Consider the following 17,326-nt stretch of genomic DNA (forward strand, 5'->3'; position numbering starts at 1 on the left):
CAACGCCATTTTCCTCAGTCTTTCTTGCCGTGTGGCGCCCGAAGCAGAAGCTGTTCGCAAGTGCCGGTCGGTCAGATCCAGAGATTACTACTACCGAATACTACTTCGAAGACTTCTAAAAGCTAAGTACCCCGTTGGGGACTCTTTCTTGCCTCAGCCGATGTCAGAAAAAGTAAATAACTGTTTAACTTGTGGGAAACAAATACCTCATAAAGATTTCCACTCTTACTGCCTACCTTGTTTAGGCCCAGACCACGGCGTAGCAGCCTGTTTAGCCTGTGCTTCCTTCAACCGACGAACGCTTAGGTGTCGGTCGGAGTTTGCTGAACAGTTTTCGGCTCAGATTTTGCGTACATTATGCCGCCGGATCCTCCGACTACCCAAATTGTTAAAACGCAAAGAAAAAGACCGACACTCACGGTCCGCGGTTTCGGCCGAAACCACGGTTAAGCAAGCGAGTGTCTCTGTTTCGGCCGAAACCGAGAAAACGGGTCAATCTTCAGCCGAATCCATGACTACTACTGAGGCTCCTGCTACCTTAGTTGAATCGGCCTCTGAAGTTTTGCCTACTACTGTGGTTCCTAGTGAATTATCAGACACCATCCCTTTGGATGTCTCTACCCCAGCACGTGGTGCTGCTAGGCCTCCTGCAGCCATGTCTGTAAAGGCCTTTGCCAGGGCTAAAGCAGCCAAAACTGTTAAATCAGTGCCTGTTAAGACCCCCTCACATAGGCCTACTTCTAGTTCACAAATGCTTACTCTGGCAGAGGATTTAATCTCCTTAATTAGGGGATGCCAATCTCACTCAGACAGGGCCTCTCAGCCTCCAGAAAAGAGACGTAGAGCCAGAGCCCCCCGAGCCAGTGTCCTCTGATGATTCTTCGGATGACTCAGACATTACAGATCAGCCAGAGGCTCCTTTTTCTACTTATGAAGATTCCGATGCTGAAGAAATCCATTCCATCTGCCTCTCCACCAGAGGAATTTTCCTTTGGGGAAACCTTACATGCCATGAGAGAAGAATTCCAATGGCAGGAACAAGATTTCTCAGATTCAAGAAAAAGGCTTAGGACCTTTCTGCACTTAGCACAACATAGGCCCTTAGCTATACCTCCAGTTCTGCCTGTTGTGGATGATGCATTTAATGATGTTTGCACTGCTCCTGATACTTTACCTCCAGCCCCTGCCAAACCAGATAGATTTTACAGGGTGCCAGACACTCATCACCATCTATACAAGGCCCCACTTGCAGATCCTGAGACTATATCCCAGGGGCCTAAGGCAGTAGCTTCGACCTCAGCAAAAAACCCTCTCCCTTCTGAAAGGGAATCCAGGTCCTTAGAGAGATGGGGAAAAAGTTTACACCTCTGCTACTCTCTCAGCTAGAGCTTTAAACTGTCAGTTTCACATGATCCAATACCAAGAGTTTATGCTTGATCAGTTAACTAAGAAGCTGTCCTCTGATGACTCCTTAGATAAGAAATATGTTTTAGAAATGGTGAATAACATTCAGCAGGTTAGTAACCATTCTTTAAAATGTGGCTATGATGCACTGGAGGCTTCATTTAGATCAGCCATGACTGGCACAGTGATAAGAAGGCATGCATGGTTGAAGGAACAGGTTTTGCCGGATCATGTTAAAGCAAAGCTGTTAGATGCTCCTATGGATAAGGCCAGTCTATTTGGTACACCTGCTCAGCAAGTAATGAAGAAAATGGAAGAGAAGGCAAAATCTGTACAAACAGTTAAGGAATTCTTACAGGTTCAGCCCCCAAGGTGTAGCAGGAACTGGCCTGCCAAAAATTGGTCCTTTCCAGACTCCTCAAAATCTCAGAGGCAGGAATAGACGCTCTAGAGGCAGAAATCAATCCAGAGGAGGTGCCTATAGAGGACGCCAGTGGCAAGGCAATAACCAGAGAGGCACAGACACAACCACTGCCACTGCAACAGGACAATCACAGTGACCTGACTCTGACACCGCCTACCAGTGAGCAAATAGCAGCACCTTTAGGCGGAAAGTTAGCCTTATTTTCGAAAAATTGGCACTATATCACAAAAGACAAGTGGATTTTGCAAACCATAGACCAAGGCTACAGGTTCCACTTCCACACCTTACCAGTAAAAAGAGGAATGCCAAACCTACCTCCAAATCAAAAAACAGAAACTCTAAAGCAGATAGCTCAATTAACAAAGATGAGAGCTGTGGAAAGAGTACCAATAACACAACAGGGCAAAGGATTCTACTCCAGACTCTTCCTAGTACCAAGAAAAGAGAAAAGTTGGAGACCTATTCTCGACCTGTCCGTCTTAAACACATACATCATTGTACCAAAATTCAAAATGCTGACCCTACAGCAACTTCTTCCCATGCTGGGCAAGGAGTGTTGGCTGGTAACTCTAGATCTCAAGGAGGCATACCTGCACGTCCCCATACGACCAAATTGCAGAAGATACCTCAGATTTCTTGCAGGATCAGAGCATTATCAATTCTCAGCATTGCCCTTTGGCTTATCTACTGCTCCCAGAGTATTCACAAAATGCCTGGCATCAGTAATCGCTCATTGCAGGCTACAGGGAATCCAAATTTATCCATACCTGGACGACTGCCTGTTACAAGCGGACAACAAAAGCAAGCTGACAACAGATTTACAAAGAGTCATTTGCTTACTACAAGCCCTGGGATACACAGTCAATTTAAAAAAGTCAAGACTGATACCATCCCAGACAAGAACATTCTTGGGTGCGGAATTGGACACAGTAAAACAAATGGCATTCCTAACTGCAGAAAAACAAGCACAACTCCTCTTTACTTCTTGGCATTAACAAAGCAGCACAAACTAACAGCAAGAAAAGTACTGCAGGCCTTGGGCTTCATGGCATCATGCATAATCCTGGTCCCCTATGCCAGACTGCATATGAGAAAACTACAGTGGTACCTAAAGAATTTATGGTCTCAACACAGGCACAGCTTAGAAACCGAAATCCCACTAATCCCATGCCTGAAACAAGAGTTCCTATGGTGGGCACAAGCATGCCAGTCAAACCCAGGCTTGCCCTTCCACAACTTTCAAGCAAACCAAACCATCACAACGGACGCCTCAGACCTAGGCTGGGGGGCGCACATGTTGGACAAGTGCATACAAGGATTGTGGACTCCAGACCAGCTGCACCTGCACATAAACCAAAAAGAAATGCTGGCAGTAAAACTAGCAATCCAGAAATTCAAACCATTCCTCAAAGAGGCCATTTAATGATAAGGACAGACAACACCACAGTCATGTGGTACATCAACAAACAGGGAGGCACTCATTCATACCCCCTATGCAGAATGACTCTGGACCTTTGGAATATGGCTCTGAGCTACAACATCCAGTTACAGGCAATATTTGTGCGGAAAAGAAAACACCCTAGCAGACATGTTAAGCAGAACCACCTCGGATGCTCACGAATGGATGCTACACCCGGACATCTTCAAGGCCATCACAAAGAAATGGGGAATGCCACAAATAGACCTATTCGCATCCCCACTCAATCACCAGCTCAAAAAATTCTGCACAAGGACATGCCACCCACTAGCATGGAAGGTGGACTCTATCCTTCAGTTGGAAAGGCCTGACAGCATATGCATTTCCACCTCTTCCTTTGATGCACAAGGTACTACTGAAAATCAAAGAGGAACGTCCAAGGATAATTCTGATAGCTCCGAATTGGCCAAGACAACACTGGTATCCTTTGCTGAGGAGCATGTCTCAGGGGAGAATGTGGCCAATACCCCTGATGCCTTTGATGTTAACTCAGAACAACTACAACATCATGCACCCAAACCTAAAAACCTTGCAACTGACTGCCTGGAACATCACATAGCAACTAACCCAGACTTATCCCAAAGGGTTAAAGACATTATCCTTGAAGCCCGCAGACCTTCAACAAGAAGGAACTATGCAGGAAAATGGAAAAGGTTTGTCATTTGGAGTACTGAAAGAGGAAAAGATGTCTCGAACATAGATATTGCTAACATCCTGGAGTACTTGGCAGAGCTTCTACATACGGGCCTGTCCTATTCCTCCATCAAGATACATGCATCAGCTATTTCCGCAGAATACAGCTTCGATCCACCTGTCTTTTCGCATCCTCTACTCAGGCAATTCCTCAGAGGGATCAAGAATGTAAAACCTCCTAGGAAACCACCATTACCAGCATGGGACTTGAACTTTGTGCTAGAAAAATTGACACTCCCTCCATTTGAACCAGCAGCAACAGCAGATCTTCAACACCTATCATGGAAAACTGCTTTCCTACTGGCAATTACTTCAGCAAGGAGGGTTTGAACTACAGGCCTTAATGGCAGTACAACCCTTCCTAATCTTCCATCAAGATAGAGTGTCCATGAGAACTAATCCTACATTTATGCCTAAGGTGGTATCCAGAGTGTCTTTAAACCAGGCAATCCACCTACCTACCTTCTTTCCCAATCCACAGAACAGGGGGAAAGGCTGCTGCATACCTTGGATGTACATAGACAGTTACGCTACTACCTGGACAGAACCAAAAGTAACAGAAAAACTGACCAGCTTTTAGTAGCCTATGCAACAGGAAGGGAAGGAAAAGCAATTTCCAAACAGACAATCTCCAAATGGATAGGAAATTGCATAAGATTCTGTTACTCCTACCATGGAAAACCAGTTCCACAGAACATAAGACCTCATTCTACAAGGGCTACAGCCACTACCACAGCTTTCTTACGAGGAGTGGCAACCAAGGACATTATTGAGGCGGCTACTTGGACCTCCGTGCATACATTTGCCAAGCGTTATAATTTACCTCTATACTCTAGATCCCGAGCAGGGTTTGCCACTGCTGTATTGCAAGGGATCTTAACTACACCATAATTCTTCTTCCTCCTCCCCTAGTTTGGCTATGGTATTCTACCCATTTGTTATGACTGCAGATGCATCCTTGAAGGACATAGTACAGTTTTGTACCTACCATAAATGTAGATGTCTGAACAGGATAGCATCTGCAGTCAGGATTACCCACCCTCCTTCCCCTCTGTGGTACTCCTAGGGTATTTACCCTCCTAATAGATAGCTGGGGGGGGAGTCTCTTATGGTGTATTTGTTTGTATATATGTACATACATGCTTATTTTTTGTGTTTGCCTTCTACTATTTTGGAAACATTGGCATTTATCCAAAATTTAGCTTTCCTAGAGGGCAGCTGGCATCTGGGGCAAGAAACACTGAGGAAAATGGCGTTGGCTGATGCCTTTATACCCGAAGACCAGCAGAGATGACGTTGGGTGAAGTGCGACATCAGCCGAAGCCGGACCCAGACTTTGGAATCCGGCCGACCGAAGGGCTGCCTGACGACAGGACAACCCATTTGTTATGACTGCAGATGCTATCCTGTTCGGACATCTACATTTATGGTAGGTACAAAACTGTACTTTTCAGCACTTGGTCAGCCTAATGTCGCCATTTTTTCATTTAAGTCAGCCTTTGATTTAGTTCTTCTCTTTGTTGTGACTGTAAATCCTTTGCCGTGTCATATTTGATTTTTTACAAAAATAAATTAAAACACAAGGGGAGATGTAGTCTGGAGTTATATACACTTAAGTCACAGCTTTGTAGACTTATGCAAATATTCAAGAAGAGGAGAGAAAAAAAACACCTTCCACTAACATCCTAAGTGATTAGGAAGATTTTTATAAGAGGTTTATTCATTCTACTTAGGATTCTGACTTAAGATCAGTTTCTAAAAAAATATAATTTTTGGAAAATTTGAGTTATGTTGGCAGATTTTTCTGACTGCTATGTTGGGGACCCCCCCCCCCAAACTAAAAAAGTCAGATTGAGGCTTCCTGATGGAAAGTGGAGTGTCTCCACTGTATAATATAATATGGTTATTTTAAAAGGTAAGTCCCCTGATATAGCCGGACACCCCCACCCAAAGAAAGCTGACTGGAAGTATAAAATAGTTTTAAATGTGCAGGATTAGGGCAACACACACATGCCTGATGTTCTTGTTATATCCTTGTGTGCATCCTATTAAACTACACAAGCAGAATAAAAATGTCTGTCACACTAGCTAAGTTAGTTAGATGTTTCTTAGTTAGAAGTTTATGCGCTGTTTTGTGGTCACGGTGATTGCTGCTTTAAGGGGTTCCATGTCTAGAAGTCCTGAAAATCTAGATGCTATCTAGATGCTGAATGAGAAATATTAAATGCTTTTTTAACATAATTATTTGGTCATCCAGCAGATGATCCTGAATGTTACCATAACAGGAAACATTTTTACAAAAAAAATGCTTCTTTTCAGCAAAATCATGTCAAATGTAAGCTAAAAGGTAATGTAGTAATTCAAGCTCTTAGGGAGGAGGAAGATAACCCAAAGTCCTTCAGAATGACTGAAAGTTTCATGTTACCCTTGTCCTCTGTCCCATTTCCCCCGGTAGATGAGTTTTATAGTTATAATATGTTCATTATTCTTACGCCTCACAGTAAGACGTCGCATTCGATTCTCAGCTAGAGCGTCTTCTGTGTGGAGGCATGCGTGAATGGGCGTGCCTTCGTTGCAGGTTGTGCGTCAGGGCTTGTAAAAATCCCCTACCAAACATTAGCGGTCCGAGTTCTGCTGTGGGCGACCCCTAACCGGGATAAGCCGAAAGACACAACAACATTCTTACTGCTGCAGTAGCCTGTGGGTTGTTTACTTAAATTGGATACAGCAACCAACCAACTTCCAAAAGCTTTCACTCCCTCCCACACTGTTACTGTCGATACTTAATGCTAAGTGCTTTTTAGAGGGAGTAGTATAAACAGCCAGAATGGCTAAGAATTTCTGTACTTTCTTGCTGCATTTTGCAAATGCATCTCAGAGGTTCTTCAGGATTAGAAGTTGACCTAAAGCTTCCTGTCAGACAGAGATAAGACCCACTTTGGGGAACCCTTCCACACTAATTCTTCTTATTAGAAGTGTATTGTCTATTTTCCTGTTTGTCAGAATTTTGGTAATATCACTTTATGAATACCGGCTTTTTTGGAATGTTGGCAGACATTCCTCAAAAAACACAATTTCAGTTTTGAAGTTGCTTTGTGGGTATTAAGTGCCAGTTTGAGTTAAATCTATATTTTTATTGATCAGAGGGTGTATTTCTTGGTTAGAAACTGTGTGTTTTAAATGAGTACTAATGTCTACTTTGTGATAAACCTATTTGTTTCATTTTCAATAGCAGTTTATTTCGGGGAAAATTACTCTGATTTTTTTGCAGGAGTTGGTTTGTGTGTTGCTTGTGTAATTTTGTATTGGGGAATTGAAGTTTTTAGAAGGGTTACATGCTTGTTTGTGAACTAAGTGATAACTTACCAACCCCTTCTTGTGTACCTTACTGGTAGTCAGACTTTTTCCCTGGCTACAACATTGGTACTTACCCTGATCTTGCTGTTCCTTCTTTCGCTGTACCTAAAAAGGGGGAAAAACAGTTAAAGCACAATGCCTTTCATGTAGGCTCAGTCAATGCCTCAGCTGATGGTAGGTGACCCTGCAGTGACTGCTGTTGGTTCCTCAGACCACTTACTGGTTTCTTCTAATCTTTCTGGTGTAGCTTTCTTGGCCACTATGGACTGGATGTCAGACAAGTCCTCTTTGACTGTTCGTGTCCATTGTGGGCATGGCAGAACCATTCATTTTAGTTGCTGGAGACACCCTGTGATGATCTTGGGAGTAGCGGGGAAAGAGACCTCTTACTTGGGATTGATAGTTTTTCCTGGCTGTGGAAAGAGACTTCTTACTTGGGATTGAAGCACTTTCTCCTCCTTTGCTGTCTTCCAAAATTATGTTCCTAGAAAAAAGACAATCATTCCGCTAACAGAGACATGGTTTTGTTTCTGTGTGTAAAAATGATGATCTTGCCTTATTTAGGTCAGCTTCCAAAAGCTTTCATCCCCTCCCACACTGTCATTCTACCTGCTGTATATGCTTAACCCTTTTTGGAGGGAGTTGTATAAACAGCCAGAATTACTCAAAATTTTAAGTACTTTATTGCCACCTTGTGCATGTGCATCTCTGAGGTTTTTCACGAATGAGCAGTCAGCTTAAAGCTTCTTGTCAGAGACCTCTGTCAAGTGCCTCCTCCTATGTCTTATTCTTCCACTCCAAAGGATGAGGCTGTTGTTTTTTTTCAGAGGATTCTGATGTGGGGCAAAGACAAGTTGTCACCTGAGGGCTGTATAGCCCAAGACTCTGATTCTTTAGGTACTGAGTCTGCGTCTTTACACATGGAGATTTTTCTCCTTCTCTGGGACTGTTTATGGACTAAAGGATATATTTACTTGGGAGCAGATGGCTGTTTCCCTTGGTGGACAGTTATGTTTTATTTGAACAAGAAGCCCTACATACTGCACCCATTCCTCTGTCTGCCAGCCTGGAGGTGCATTTATTGCTGTCTGCAACATTCCTGATACCGCTCCAAAATGGCATAAAGTCTCTCATGCTAATAAGTAATTAGTCTGTCATCTTACAGCAGATCTAGCAGTTGGCTGTCTTTACTGTTCCTAATGCAGACAGGTTCCTTAACACCCCCGACCCAGTTCTTGGGGATGAAGAGGGTAAACTGCTGGACCGACTAGGTAAGAGATTGTTTCCTTTTGCCTTTAAAATTCATGACTACAATGGCTATATCTGGAAGCTTATGTTGAAAGGAGCCAATATTTTGATAGAATTTTCTGCTTTTTGAAGATGGGTTTTACTTGAATCATACAGTTTTCCGACTTGCCTCAAGTTTTTAAACGTACATTAAGAATTGTGTATCATTGTGCTGATACTGTTTTCCGGGTTTTTGGTCTTTGAAGATTTTTATGGGAAAATCAAGTTTTTGGATTATTTAAAGTCAGAAATTTTTAATTCCTCTTTGGGTAGGGAGGGTTTATTTGGATATTTTGCTATGCAGGTCCTCAAACAGTGGGATGAGAGAGGTAAATGAATGCAGGGAGTTTCTAGGATTTTTAGCCCCCCCAGATTCTTTCCTTTTAAATATTTTACTCCTTTTAAAAGACAAAAGAAAAAAAGTGGTGCCTCCTGCTAACAGACATCTAAGAAGAGATGGCAGAAGGACCAATGAAAATCCCCAAAAGAAGTTTTTTTTTTTTTATTTCAAAAAAGAATCAGGTGACCACCTTAGAAAAATTTTGCCAAAATCAGGTCACCTTCTCTCCCCCTCCTGTCCCAGCATATCCTTCTGTTTCACAGAATTGACTCAAGATGTTCCCTTTTAGCAGTAGATTGTTTCAGATGAATTGGTTTTGACTGTCATTCAGGAGGATTACAATTAGCAATGGATAAAAAAGCACCACCCTTTCAGGAGAGTCACTCCCAGTCAAACAGAATTATTTCCTCAAGTACTCCAACACATAGTATATGCAGGAGTCATAGAGCATGCTCCTGTAAATCAGATTGGAAAGAGCTTTTATTCCAGAATGTTTGTTTCCAAATAAGGAGCAAACATACTTTACAATGTGGATTTGATTCTTTGGAGGCTTCCTGTAGAGCAGCTGTTACTGGGTCTGTTATAGGTAGACATGCTTGGTTAACGGAACAAATTCTGCCTGATCATGTTAAAGCAAAGCTTCTAGATGCTCCCTTACAGTAGGATGTCCTATTTGGAGTTAAAGCAGAAGAAGTATTAAAGAAAATGGAGGATAAGGCAAAATCTATGCAGACGGTCAAAGATTTTCTATAGGTTCAGCCCCTTCACTTCAGCAGAAATTGGCCAACAACAAATTGGTCCTTTCCAGCTACTGACAGACCACAGAGGGGTAAATACAGACGCCCAAGATCCAGAGGACAACCACAAACCCACTACAAACCTCGACAATGGGGCACTACAACACAGAAGGGAGGAGAAGACAGGCCCCAAACTACTAGAAGGCAAACTCAATGACTTAAACCTCACATGGCCAAGCAAGACTCTCTTGGCAGCTCCCTTGGGAGGAAAATTAGCACTTTTTTCAGACAACTGGCATATCGTCACAAAGGACAAATGGGTCCTAGACGTAATCTCACAAGGATACAGATTCCATTTCCACACCATGCCAACGAAAAGAGGAATGCCAAACCTGCCACAAAAGCAATGGGCAGAGGCACAAAAACAAATTACAGCACTCATGGACATGAGAGCCATTCAACTGGTACCTACACAGGAGCAAGGCCAAGGATTTTACTCAAGACTCTTTCTAGTCCCCAGAAAGGACAATGCCTGGAGACCAATTCTGGACCTTTCAATTCTAAACACCTTCTTACAAGTACCCAAATTCAAGATGCTAACACTACAGCAGCTTCTTCCCATGTTGGGCAAGAAAGCATGGCTAGTAACGGACCTCAGAGGCATACCCGCATGTCCCTATCGGACAAAATTGCAGAAGATACCTCCGTTTCATTGCAGGTTCAACCCATTACCAATTCTCTGCACTGCCCTTTGGCTTATCCACTGCGCCCAGGGTTTTCACAAAATGCCTGGCAGCAGTAATTGCATACTGCAGACAAAGAGGAATTCAAGTATACCCATACCTGGATGACTGCTTCATCCAAGCAGAAAGCAAGGGCATCCTCTTACAACATCTGGCTTTTGTAAAATATCTAAGTTGCCTAGGGTACACAGTAAGCAAAAAGAAATCAAAACTAGTACCCTCACAAAATATGACATTCCTGGGTGCCAGCTTGAATACAACGGCCCAGAAAGCTTATCTGACGCCAGACAAACAACTACAACTGACTCAATATTTCAAAACAATGGCAACAAAGACCCAACTCCCTGCAAGAAAAATTCTGCAGGCCTTGGGCTTCATGGCATCTTGCATACTACTAATACCATTTGCAAAGCTGCATATGAGGAAATTACAGTGGTACCTAAAAAGCGTATGGTCTCAACACAGCCACAGCTTGGGCACAATGATATCTCTCATTCCCTGCCTTCAACAAGAGTTTCTATGGTGGTCACAGGCATGTCACCTCAACAAGGGTCAGCCTTTCACCTTGCCCCCAGCCAGGCAAACTATGACAACAGATGCATCGGACTACGCCTGGGGGGCACACATGGCAGGACAGTGTGTTCAAGGCATATGGACTGCAGATCAAAAGAATCTGCACATCAATCAAAAAGAGATGCTAGCTGTACAGAATGCTCTGACAGCCTTCAAGAACCTCTTACATCCAGGACAGCTTACAATAAGGACGGACAACACCACAGTAATGTGGTACATAAACAAGGGGGTACACACTCTTACCCTCTATGCAGGCAAGCAATGACCTTGTGGAACACAGCACTGGCTTACCAAGTTCAGCTACAAGCTCAATTCCTGCCAGGATAAAAGAACACATTGGCAGACTGCCTCAGCAGAAACATCATGGATCCCCACGAGTGGAAACTGGATCCACAAGTATTTGCAATGATAACTCAAAAATGGGGCCACCCAGACATAGACCTGTTTGCCAGCCCCCAAAACTATCAGCTAACAAAATTTTGTACAAGGACACTTCACCCTCAAGCTTGGAAAGTGGACGCACACTCATTCAGTTGGAAAAACCTGACAGTATATGCCTTCCCTCCATTGCCCCTTCTCTTAAAGGTGCTTCTGAAAGTCAGAAAGGAGAGACCACGAATGATACTCATAGCCCCAGACTGGCCACGCCAGCACTGGTACCCACCATTAAGGAATATGGCCCAGGGCCCACCTTGGATTTTACCACAATTGCCCATTTGCTCACACAGCAAGACAATCAGATTCTACACAGCCAGCTCAAAACCTTAAATTTGGCTGCATAGCAAATCACCTGAGCACCCAGCCAGCTCCTCTTCCTCAAGCAGTTATGGATGTTATTCTGGAAGCTAGGAGGCCCAGCACCAGGAAGGCCTACTTGGACAAATGGAAAAGGTTTTGCGCCTGGAACCAAGCTAAAGGCCAAAATACCCTTCAGCCTCACATGCCTCAGATTCTTCAGTATTTAACTAAGATGTTGCACAAAGGACTTTCTTTTTCATCTATTAAAATCCACGCCTCAGCTATTTCAGCCCACTACAACACGGATCCACCCTTATTTTCACATCCACTTCTAAGGCAGTTCCTCAGTGGGGCAAAAAACATTAGGACTCCCAGGAGAGCACGTACACCAACCTGGGACCTCAACTTTGTTCTGGAAAAACTTACGATACCTCCATTTGAACCAGCTTTCTCTGCTGATCTAAAGTTTATATCATGGAAGACTGCCCTGCTGCTAGCAATAACTTCAGCCAGAAGGGTCAGGCACTAATGGCAGTGGAACCTTTCCTCATTTTCCATCGACAGAGTTTCTCTACAAACTAATCCTTCCTTCATGCCTAAGGTGGTATCCAGTGTGGCTTTAAATCAAACCATCTACTTACCCACCTTCTTTCCAAATCCACAGAACAAAGGAGAAAGACTCCTGCATTCCTTGGACATTCACAGGCAACTTTGTTACTACTTGGATAAAACTAAGGTTTTCAGAAAATCTGACAGCTCTTTGTATCCTATACTGCAGCTTCACAAGGGAAGGCTATATCAAAACAGACCATTTCCAAATGGATAGGACATTGCATTCGTTTTTGCTATACCCATCATGGAAAACCAGTTCCTGCTACCATAAGGCCCCACTCTACCAGGGCAGCAGCTACATCTACCGCCTTCCTCAGGGGGGTGCCAACCAAGGATATTTTGGAAGCTGCAACTTAGAGTTCAGTACACACCTTCACCAAACACTACCACTTACCACTTTACTCTAAGACTAGAGCTGATTTCGCCACTGCAGTTCTGCAGGGCCTTCTAGCCTCCTCTAACCCTCTCTGACTCCTTCCTCCCATCCTTAGCTTTGGGATTCTACCCAAGTGTGATGACTGCAGCAGGGTAACACGAACATAGTACAGTTTTGTACCTACCATAAATGTAGATGTTTGGGTGTACACCCTGCTGCAGTCCAGGTTACCCTCCCTCCATCCCCTCTGACTAACTAACTAAATCTTTACAATACCTTTCTGATGTATTTGCTTATAGCTGGAGGGATGTTGTGTTTGTGCTAAATTTCTTAGATTGGTACTAATTACTGACCACCTTTTTGGGGGCACCTGACATCTGGGGCAAGAAAAACTGAAGAAAATGGCGTTGGATGCATCATATATACCCCTGGCGCACTGACGTTAGGGAAGAAGCGACAGCAACCGATGCTGGACCAAGACTTTGGAATTCAGGCCGACAAGATAACCAAAGTGTTATGACTGCAGCAGGGTGTACACTCGAACATCTACATTTATGGTAGGTACAAAACTGTACTTTCCTCTAGTTTTATTGATGACGCAGGATAATTCCCTTTCCCCTAACATACTACATGTTCATTCAGCTGCTCAAATATAGCCTATTCAGGGGGTGTGCCAGAGTAAGTGAAAAAGATTTACCATATAGGCAGAATCTCTGGCATAGTTCCCTTTTCAGCACTGGTGTCAGAGGGTTTACGTTTCTGGTTTTCAGCTTGGTCCAGCTTCTCTAGTATCAGAGTTCACCCTAGTAACCATTTCATCCTTTCACTTTGTCTTCGAAGACTCTTCCCTAGGTTTTCGCAAGCTATGTAAAGCTTTCCTTAAAGGGATGTTCCATTTGAGCCCCCCTATTAAAGACTTGGCTCCTGCTTGGGGTAGAAATTTAGTTTTAGAAGCTTTGTCCAGACTTTCATTTGAACTTGCTGCAGCTACAAACTTGAAATTCTTGCCATGGAGAAGTGGCACTGTTAGTGGCTGTCACCTCAGCCAGAAGAGCTTCTGAACTTTATGCCTTATCCTCCATCCCTCTGTACATCATTTTCCACAAGGATAGTGTTATCCTTAAAACAAATCCATCTTTTCTCCCAAACATGGCGACTGAGACCAGTTACAGCCCTTGCATCTCCCAGTCTTTTTCCTCAAACTGTCAAAGCTGTATATGTTTTGCATACCTTAGATGTGCATAGGTAACTGTGTTTCTTCCTTCACAGAGCAGCACCCTTCTGGAAAGGATGAGCAGTTATTTGTGTCTTTTGCAAAAACAAGTTGGGCAAAAGAAGTCTCTGTCTGTCCAGATGGTTGTCAAACTGTGTCGTCTTTATCTGCACTTCTCAACGTAAATCCTTACCCTCTGAACCGAAGGCTCTCTCTACCAGAGCGTTTTCTATATCGGCATCCTTTTTCAGGACATTGTCCTTGGATGAAATTTGAAAATGTTTTTTGGAAAAATTCAGTTACTGGTTAGTAAGTACACTGCCTGGATGCCAGCAAAGAAGAAATTCGGAAAATCTGAAAGAAAATCAACCAGAAAAGGTGGAGAAAACACTTTCTGGAAAGGTTTCTGCAGCTGTTCAGCAAAAAAGCAGTTCAGGCTTCAGCTTTAGTTCATACTTAATAAACCAGATGGGTAATAACTCATATTTATATCTCCTTTAAAATTCAAAGATATCTCTGGTTATATTAACAGTGTTTTATCAAGTATCGGGCTTCACAATTCCATTAAATATTTCACCACTGACATAGTATCCCTAGCTTAGTTAAACCCTGCTGGTGTACGTTTTCTCCACTAAAACTAACAACATAGCCATGTTTAGGTATCTGCAATACCTGTGGCTGCAGGGGGCCCTTAATCATCCTTGACTCATGGGGGCCCCACAAAAGCTGTTGCTGGCTGGGGAAAATGAGGAGGAAAATAAATGTATTCATTTTCTGATTATGCTCTTTAACCTGAACAGGGCTGTGATAATGACCCTAATAAGTAAAAGCTAATAATGAACCCAAGCAAGGTAAGCACTAAAGAGATCAACAGCCCAGAGTGACTCATCTCAGTGCAAACCTTTGATTTTAAGAAGCATTGATGCTTCCAATTTTCAGGGATGGTTTTCTCTTTCTGAACGTTTTATAAATGCTGACAGAACACCAGATACTATAACTCTCAACTTCTTCACTAAAGAATTCAGACAGTGTCATAAATAATAGCAAAGTAAAGGCTCAAGATCAGAAACATGTCTTAAATGCTACTATAACTTAAAAAGTTACTAGAATAAAACCTTTTGTATTAACATGCATTTTTGGACAATAACAAGTATAAAACTGTCTGGATTTACTGTCTGTAATCCTGAATGTTTTATCAGCAAATCAAACTTTTTACGATGGACAGAGCAAAATCTGTGAAATCAGGGACAGCGACAGGTATATGTATTACTCAGGTAAATAAAAGTGACTTATCCCTGCTGCTGTTTGACAACTGCTAAACAGCAGTCACTGATTGTGGCAGTACCAGTGTTGCACAGTGTATTGCTATTTGCTGAAAGAAGTACAAAACTGTATTGCTGTGGCTTATGCTTGTGTGCGTGTCTAAAAAATATCACTGATGATCTTCGTGTTTCACTGTTGCAGTCATTACATTTGGGTAATCTGCTGGCAGGTTGCCCTCAGTCGGCCTGAATTCCAAAGTCTTGGGTCCTGCGTCGGTTGCTGTCTTTTCTTCCATGACGTCAGGGGTATAAAACATGCAGCCGACGCCATTTTCTTTAATCTTTCTTGCCGTGCGGTGCCCGAAACAGAAGCATTTCGCAAGTGCTGGTCGGCCGACTACTGAAATATTCGAGTTTGAGTTTCAGAACCAAAGTCTTCACTAAAGGTAAGTACCCCGTTGGTGAAACTTTTTTCTTGCTTTTTACCGATGTCAGAAAAAATGAATAGTATTACTTGTGGGAAGCAAGTACTTCATAAGGATTTCCATTTATACTGTATTCCTTGCATAGGCCCTGATCACAATGTGCCTGGTTGTCGGTTTTGTGCTAGATTTAACCAACGCACTATTAAGCGTCTGTATATTTTTGCATCAAAGTATTTTGGAAACAGATTTAACTACCCAGAAATGTCTTCGGATAGCAATCCGACTGCCGGAGTACATAAAAAACGAAAAGAGAAGGACAGAGAAAGGCAGTCGCGATCCAAAACAGATGACGAAGCTTCTCCTAAGCCAGTCGCCGGTTCACTGGTACTCAGTGAGGCGCTTTCACAGCTCCTGATGCCCGCTACCTACGAGTCACAGGCTCTACTGACACCCATGTGGAGTCCGGCTTGCCGCAAGATACTCAAGGTATTGGACCGATTGATGTATCTCCCTCAGATGGGTCCGGAGCCACTGAGCAGGCACTGGCTTCTGAGGGTGCATTCAGACCTAAATATTTATATATCAAACTGACGACAGCTGCAAAACCAAAGGCAAAGACAGCTTCTAAAACTAAAAAGACTATGTCTGAGCCACGTGCACAGACCTCTATGCCTAAAAAACAGATGATCAAAATGGCTGAAGACCTTATTACCCTGATCAGGGGTACCCATCCCCCTCCTGATGAGGCCTAGGCAAGACACTGATTATGAGTCTTCAGATCAGGTTTCTATTTCTTCTGATTCCTTTTCTGATCAGGAATTATCTATACCTCCCTGTGAGGATTCTGAAGCTGAGGAAGTCTATTCCATCTGCATCTCCTCCAGACGATTATTCATTTGGAGAAACCTTGCATACTTTGAGGGAGCATTTTCACTGGGAAGGTCAAGACTTCTCAGAATCAAAAGAGACTCATGGATTTCCTCCTCCTCCCTCAGCACAAGCCTTTAGCCATTCCCCCTGTTTAAGATATTGTCGATGTATTTTCGGAGTCAAGCTTGACCCCTGACTCCTTACCTCTGGCTCCGAGTAAGCCTGACAGATACTACAGGGTCCCTGACTCTCATAAATTTCTATCTAGAAACCCTGCTGCTGATCCTGAAGCTGTTTCACAGGGTCCAAAGGGAGTTAAGGCCTCAACAGCAAAAAACCCTACCCCCTCTGACAGGGATTCAAGGGCGCTAGACAGATGGGGAAAAAAGGTTTATACATCTGCAACCTTGGCAGTCAGGGCCTTAAACTGTCAATTTCACATGCTTATGTACCAACAACATGTTATGGGATTGTTGAAACAGAAAATTATGTTGATTTGAGAATGTGCAGAAAATAAAGAATTGCAGGAGTATTGCATGCAGCTGAACAAGTTGGAAAGCATACTTTGCAATGTGGTTTTGATTCCTTAGAGGCCTCCTGCAGGGCCACAGTTACTGGATCTGTGATTAGGAGGCATGCCTGGTGAAAGGAACAAATTTTGCTTGATCATTAAAGCTAAATTGCTAGATGCACCTTTACAGCGTGAGTCTTTGTTTGGTATTAAGGCAGAAGAGGTTTTAAAGAAAATGGAAGACAAAGCTAAGTCTATGCAAACTGTTAAAGACTTCTTGCAAG

The 17,326-nt window shown here is 43.1% G+C and overlaps 1 protein-coding gene across 1 annotated transcript in view; it reads left to right on the plus strand.

Moving 5' to 3' along the window:
- The window catches only part of STAG1 (stromal antigen 1), a 2,620,144-nt gene that overhangs the window by 1,034 nt on the left and 2,601,784 nt on the right, over positions 1-17,326 (plus strand). The window lies entirely within an intron of this gene.

Source organism: Protopterus annectens, chromosome 4.part1 (assembly GCF_019279795.1).
Source record: "Protopterus annectens isolate FY-2018-M chromosome 4.part1, PAN1.0, whole genome shotgun sequence".
In the NCBI taxonomy this organism is placed as follows: domain Eukaryota; kingdom Metazoa; phylum Chordata; order Ceratodontiformes; family Protopteridae; genus Protopterus; species Protopterus annectens.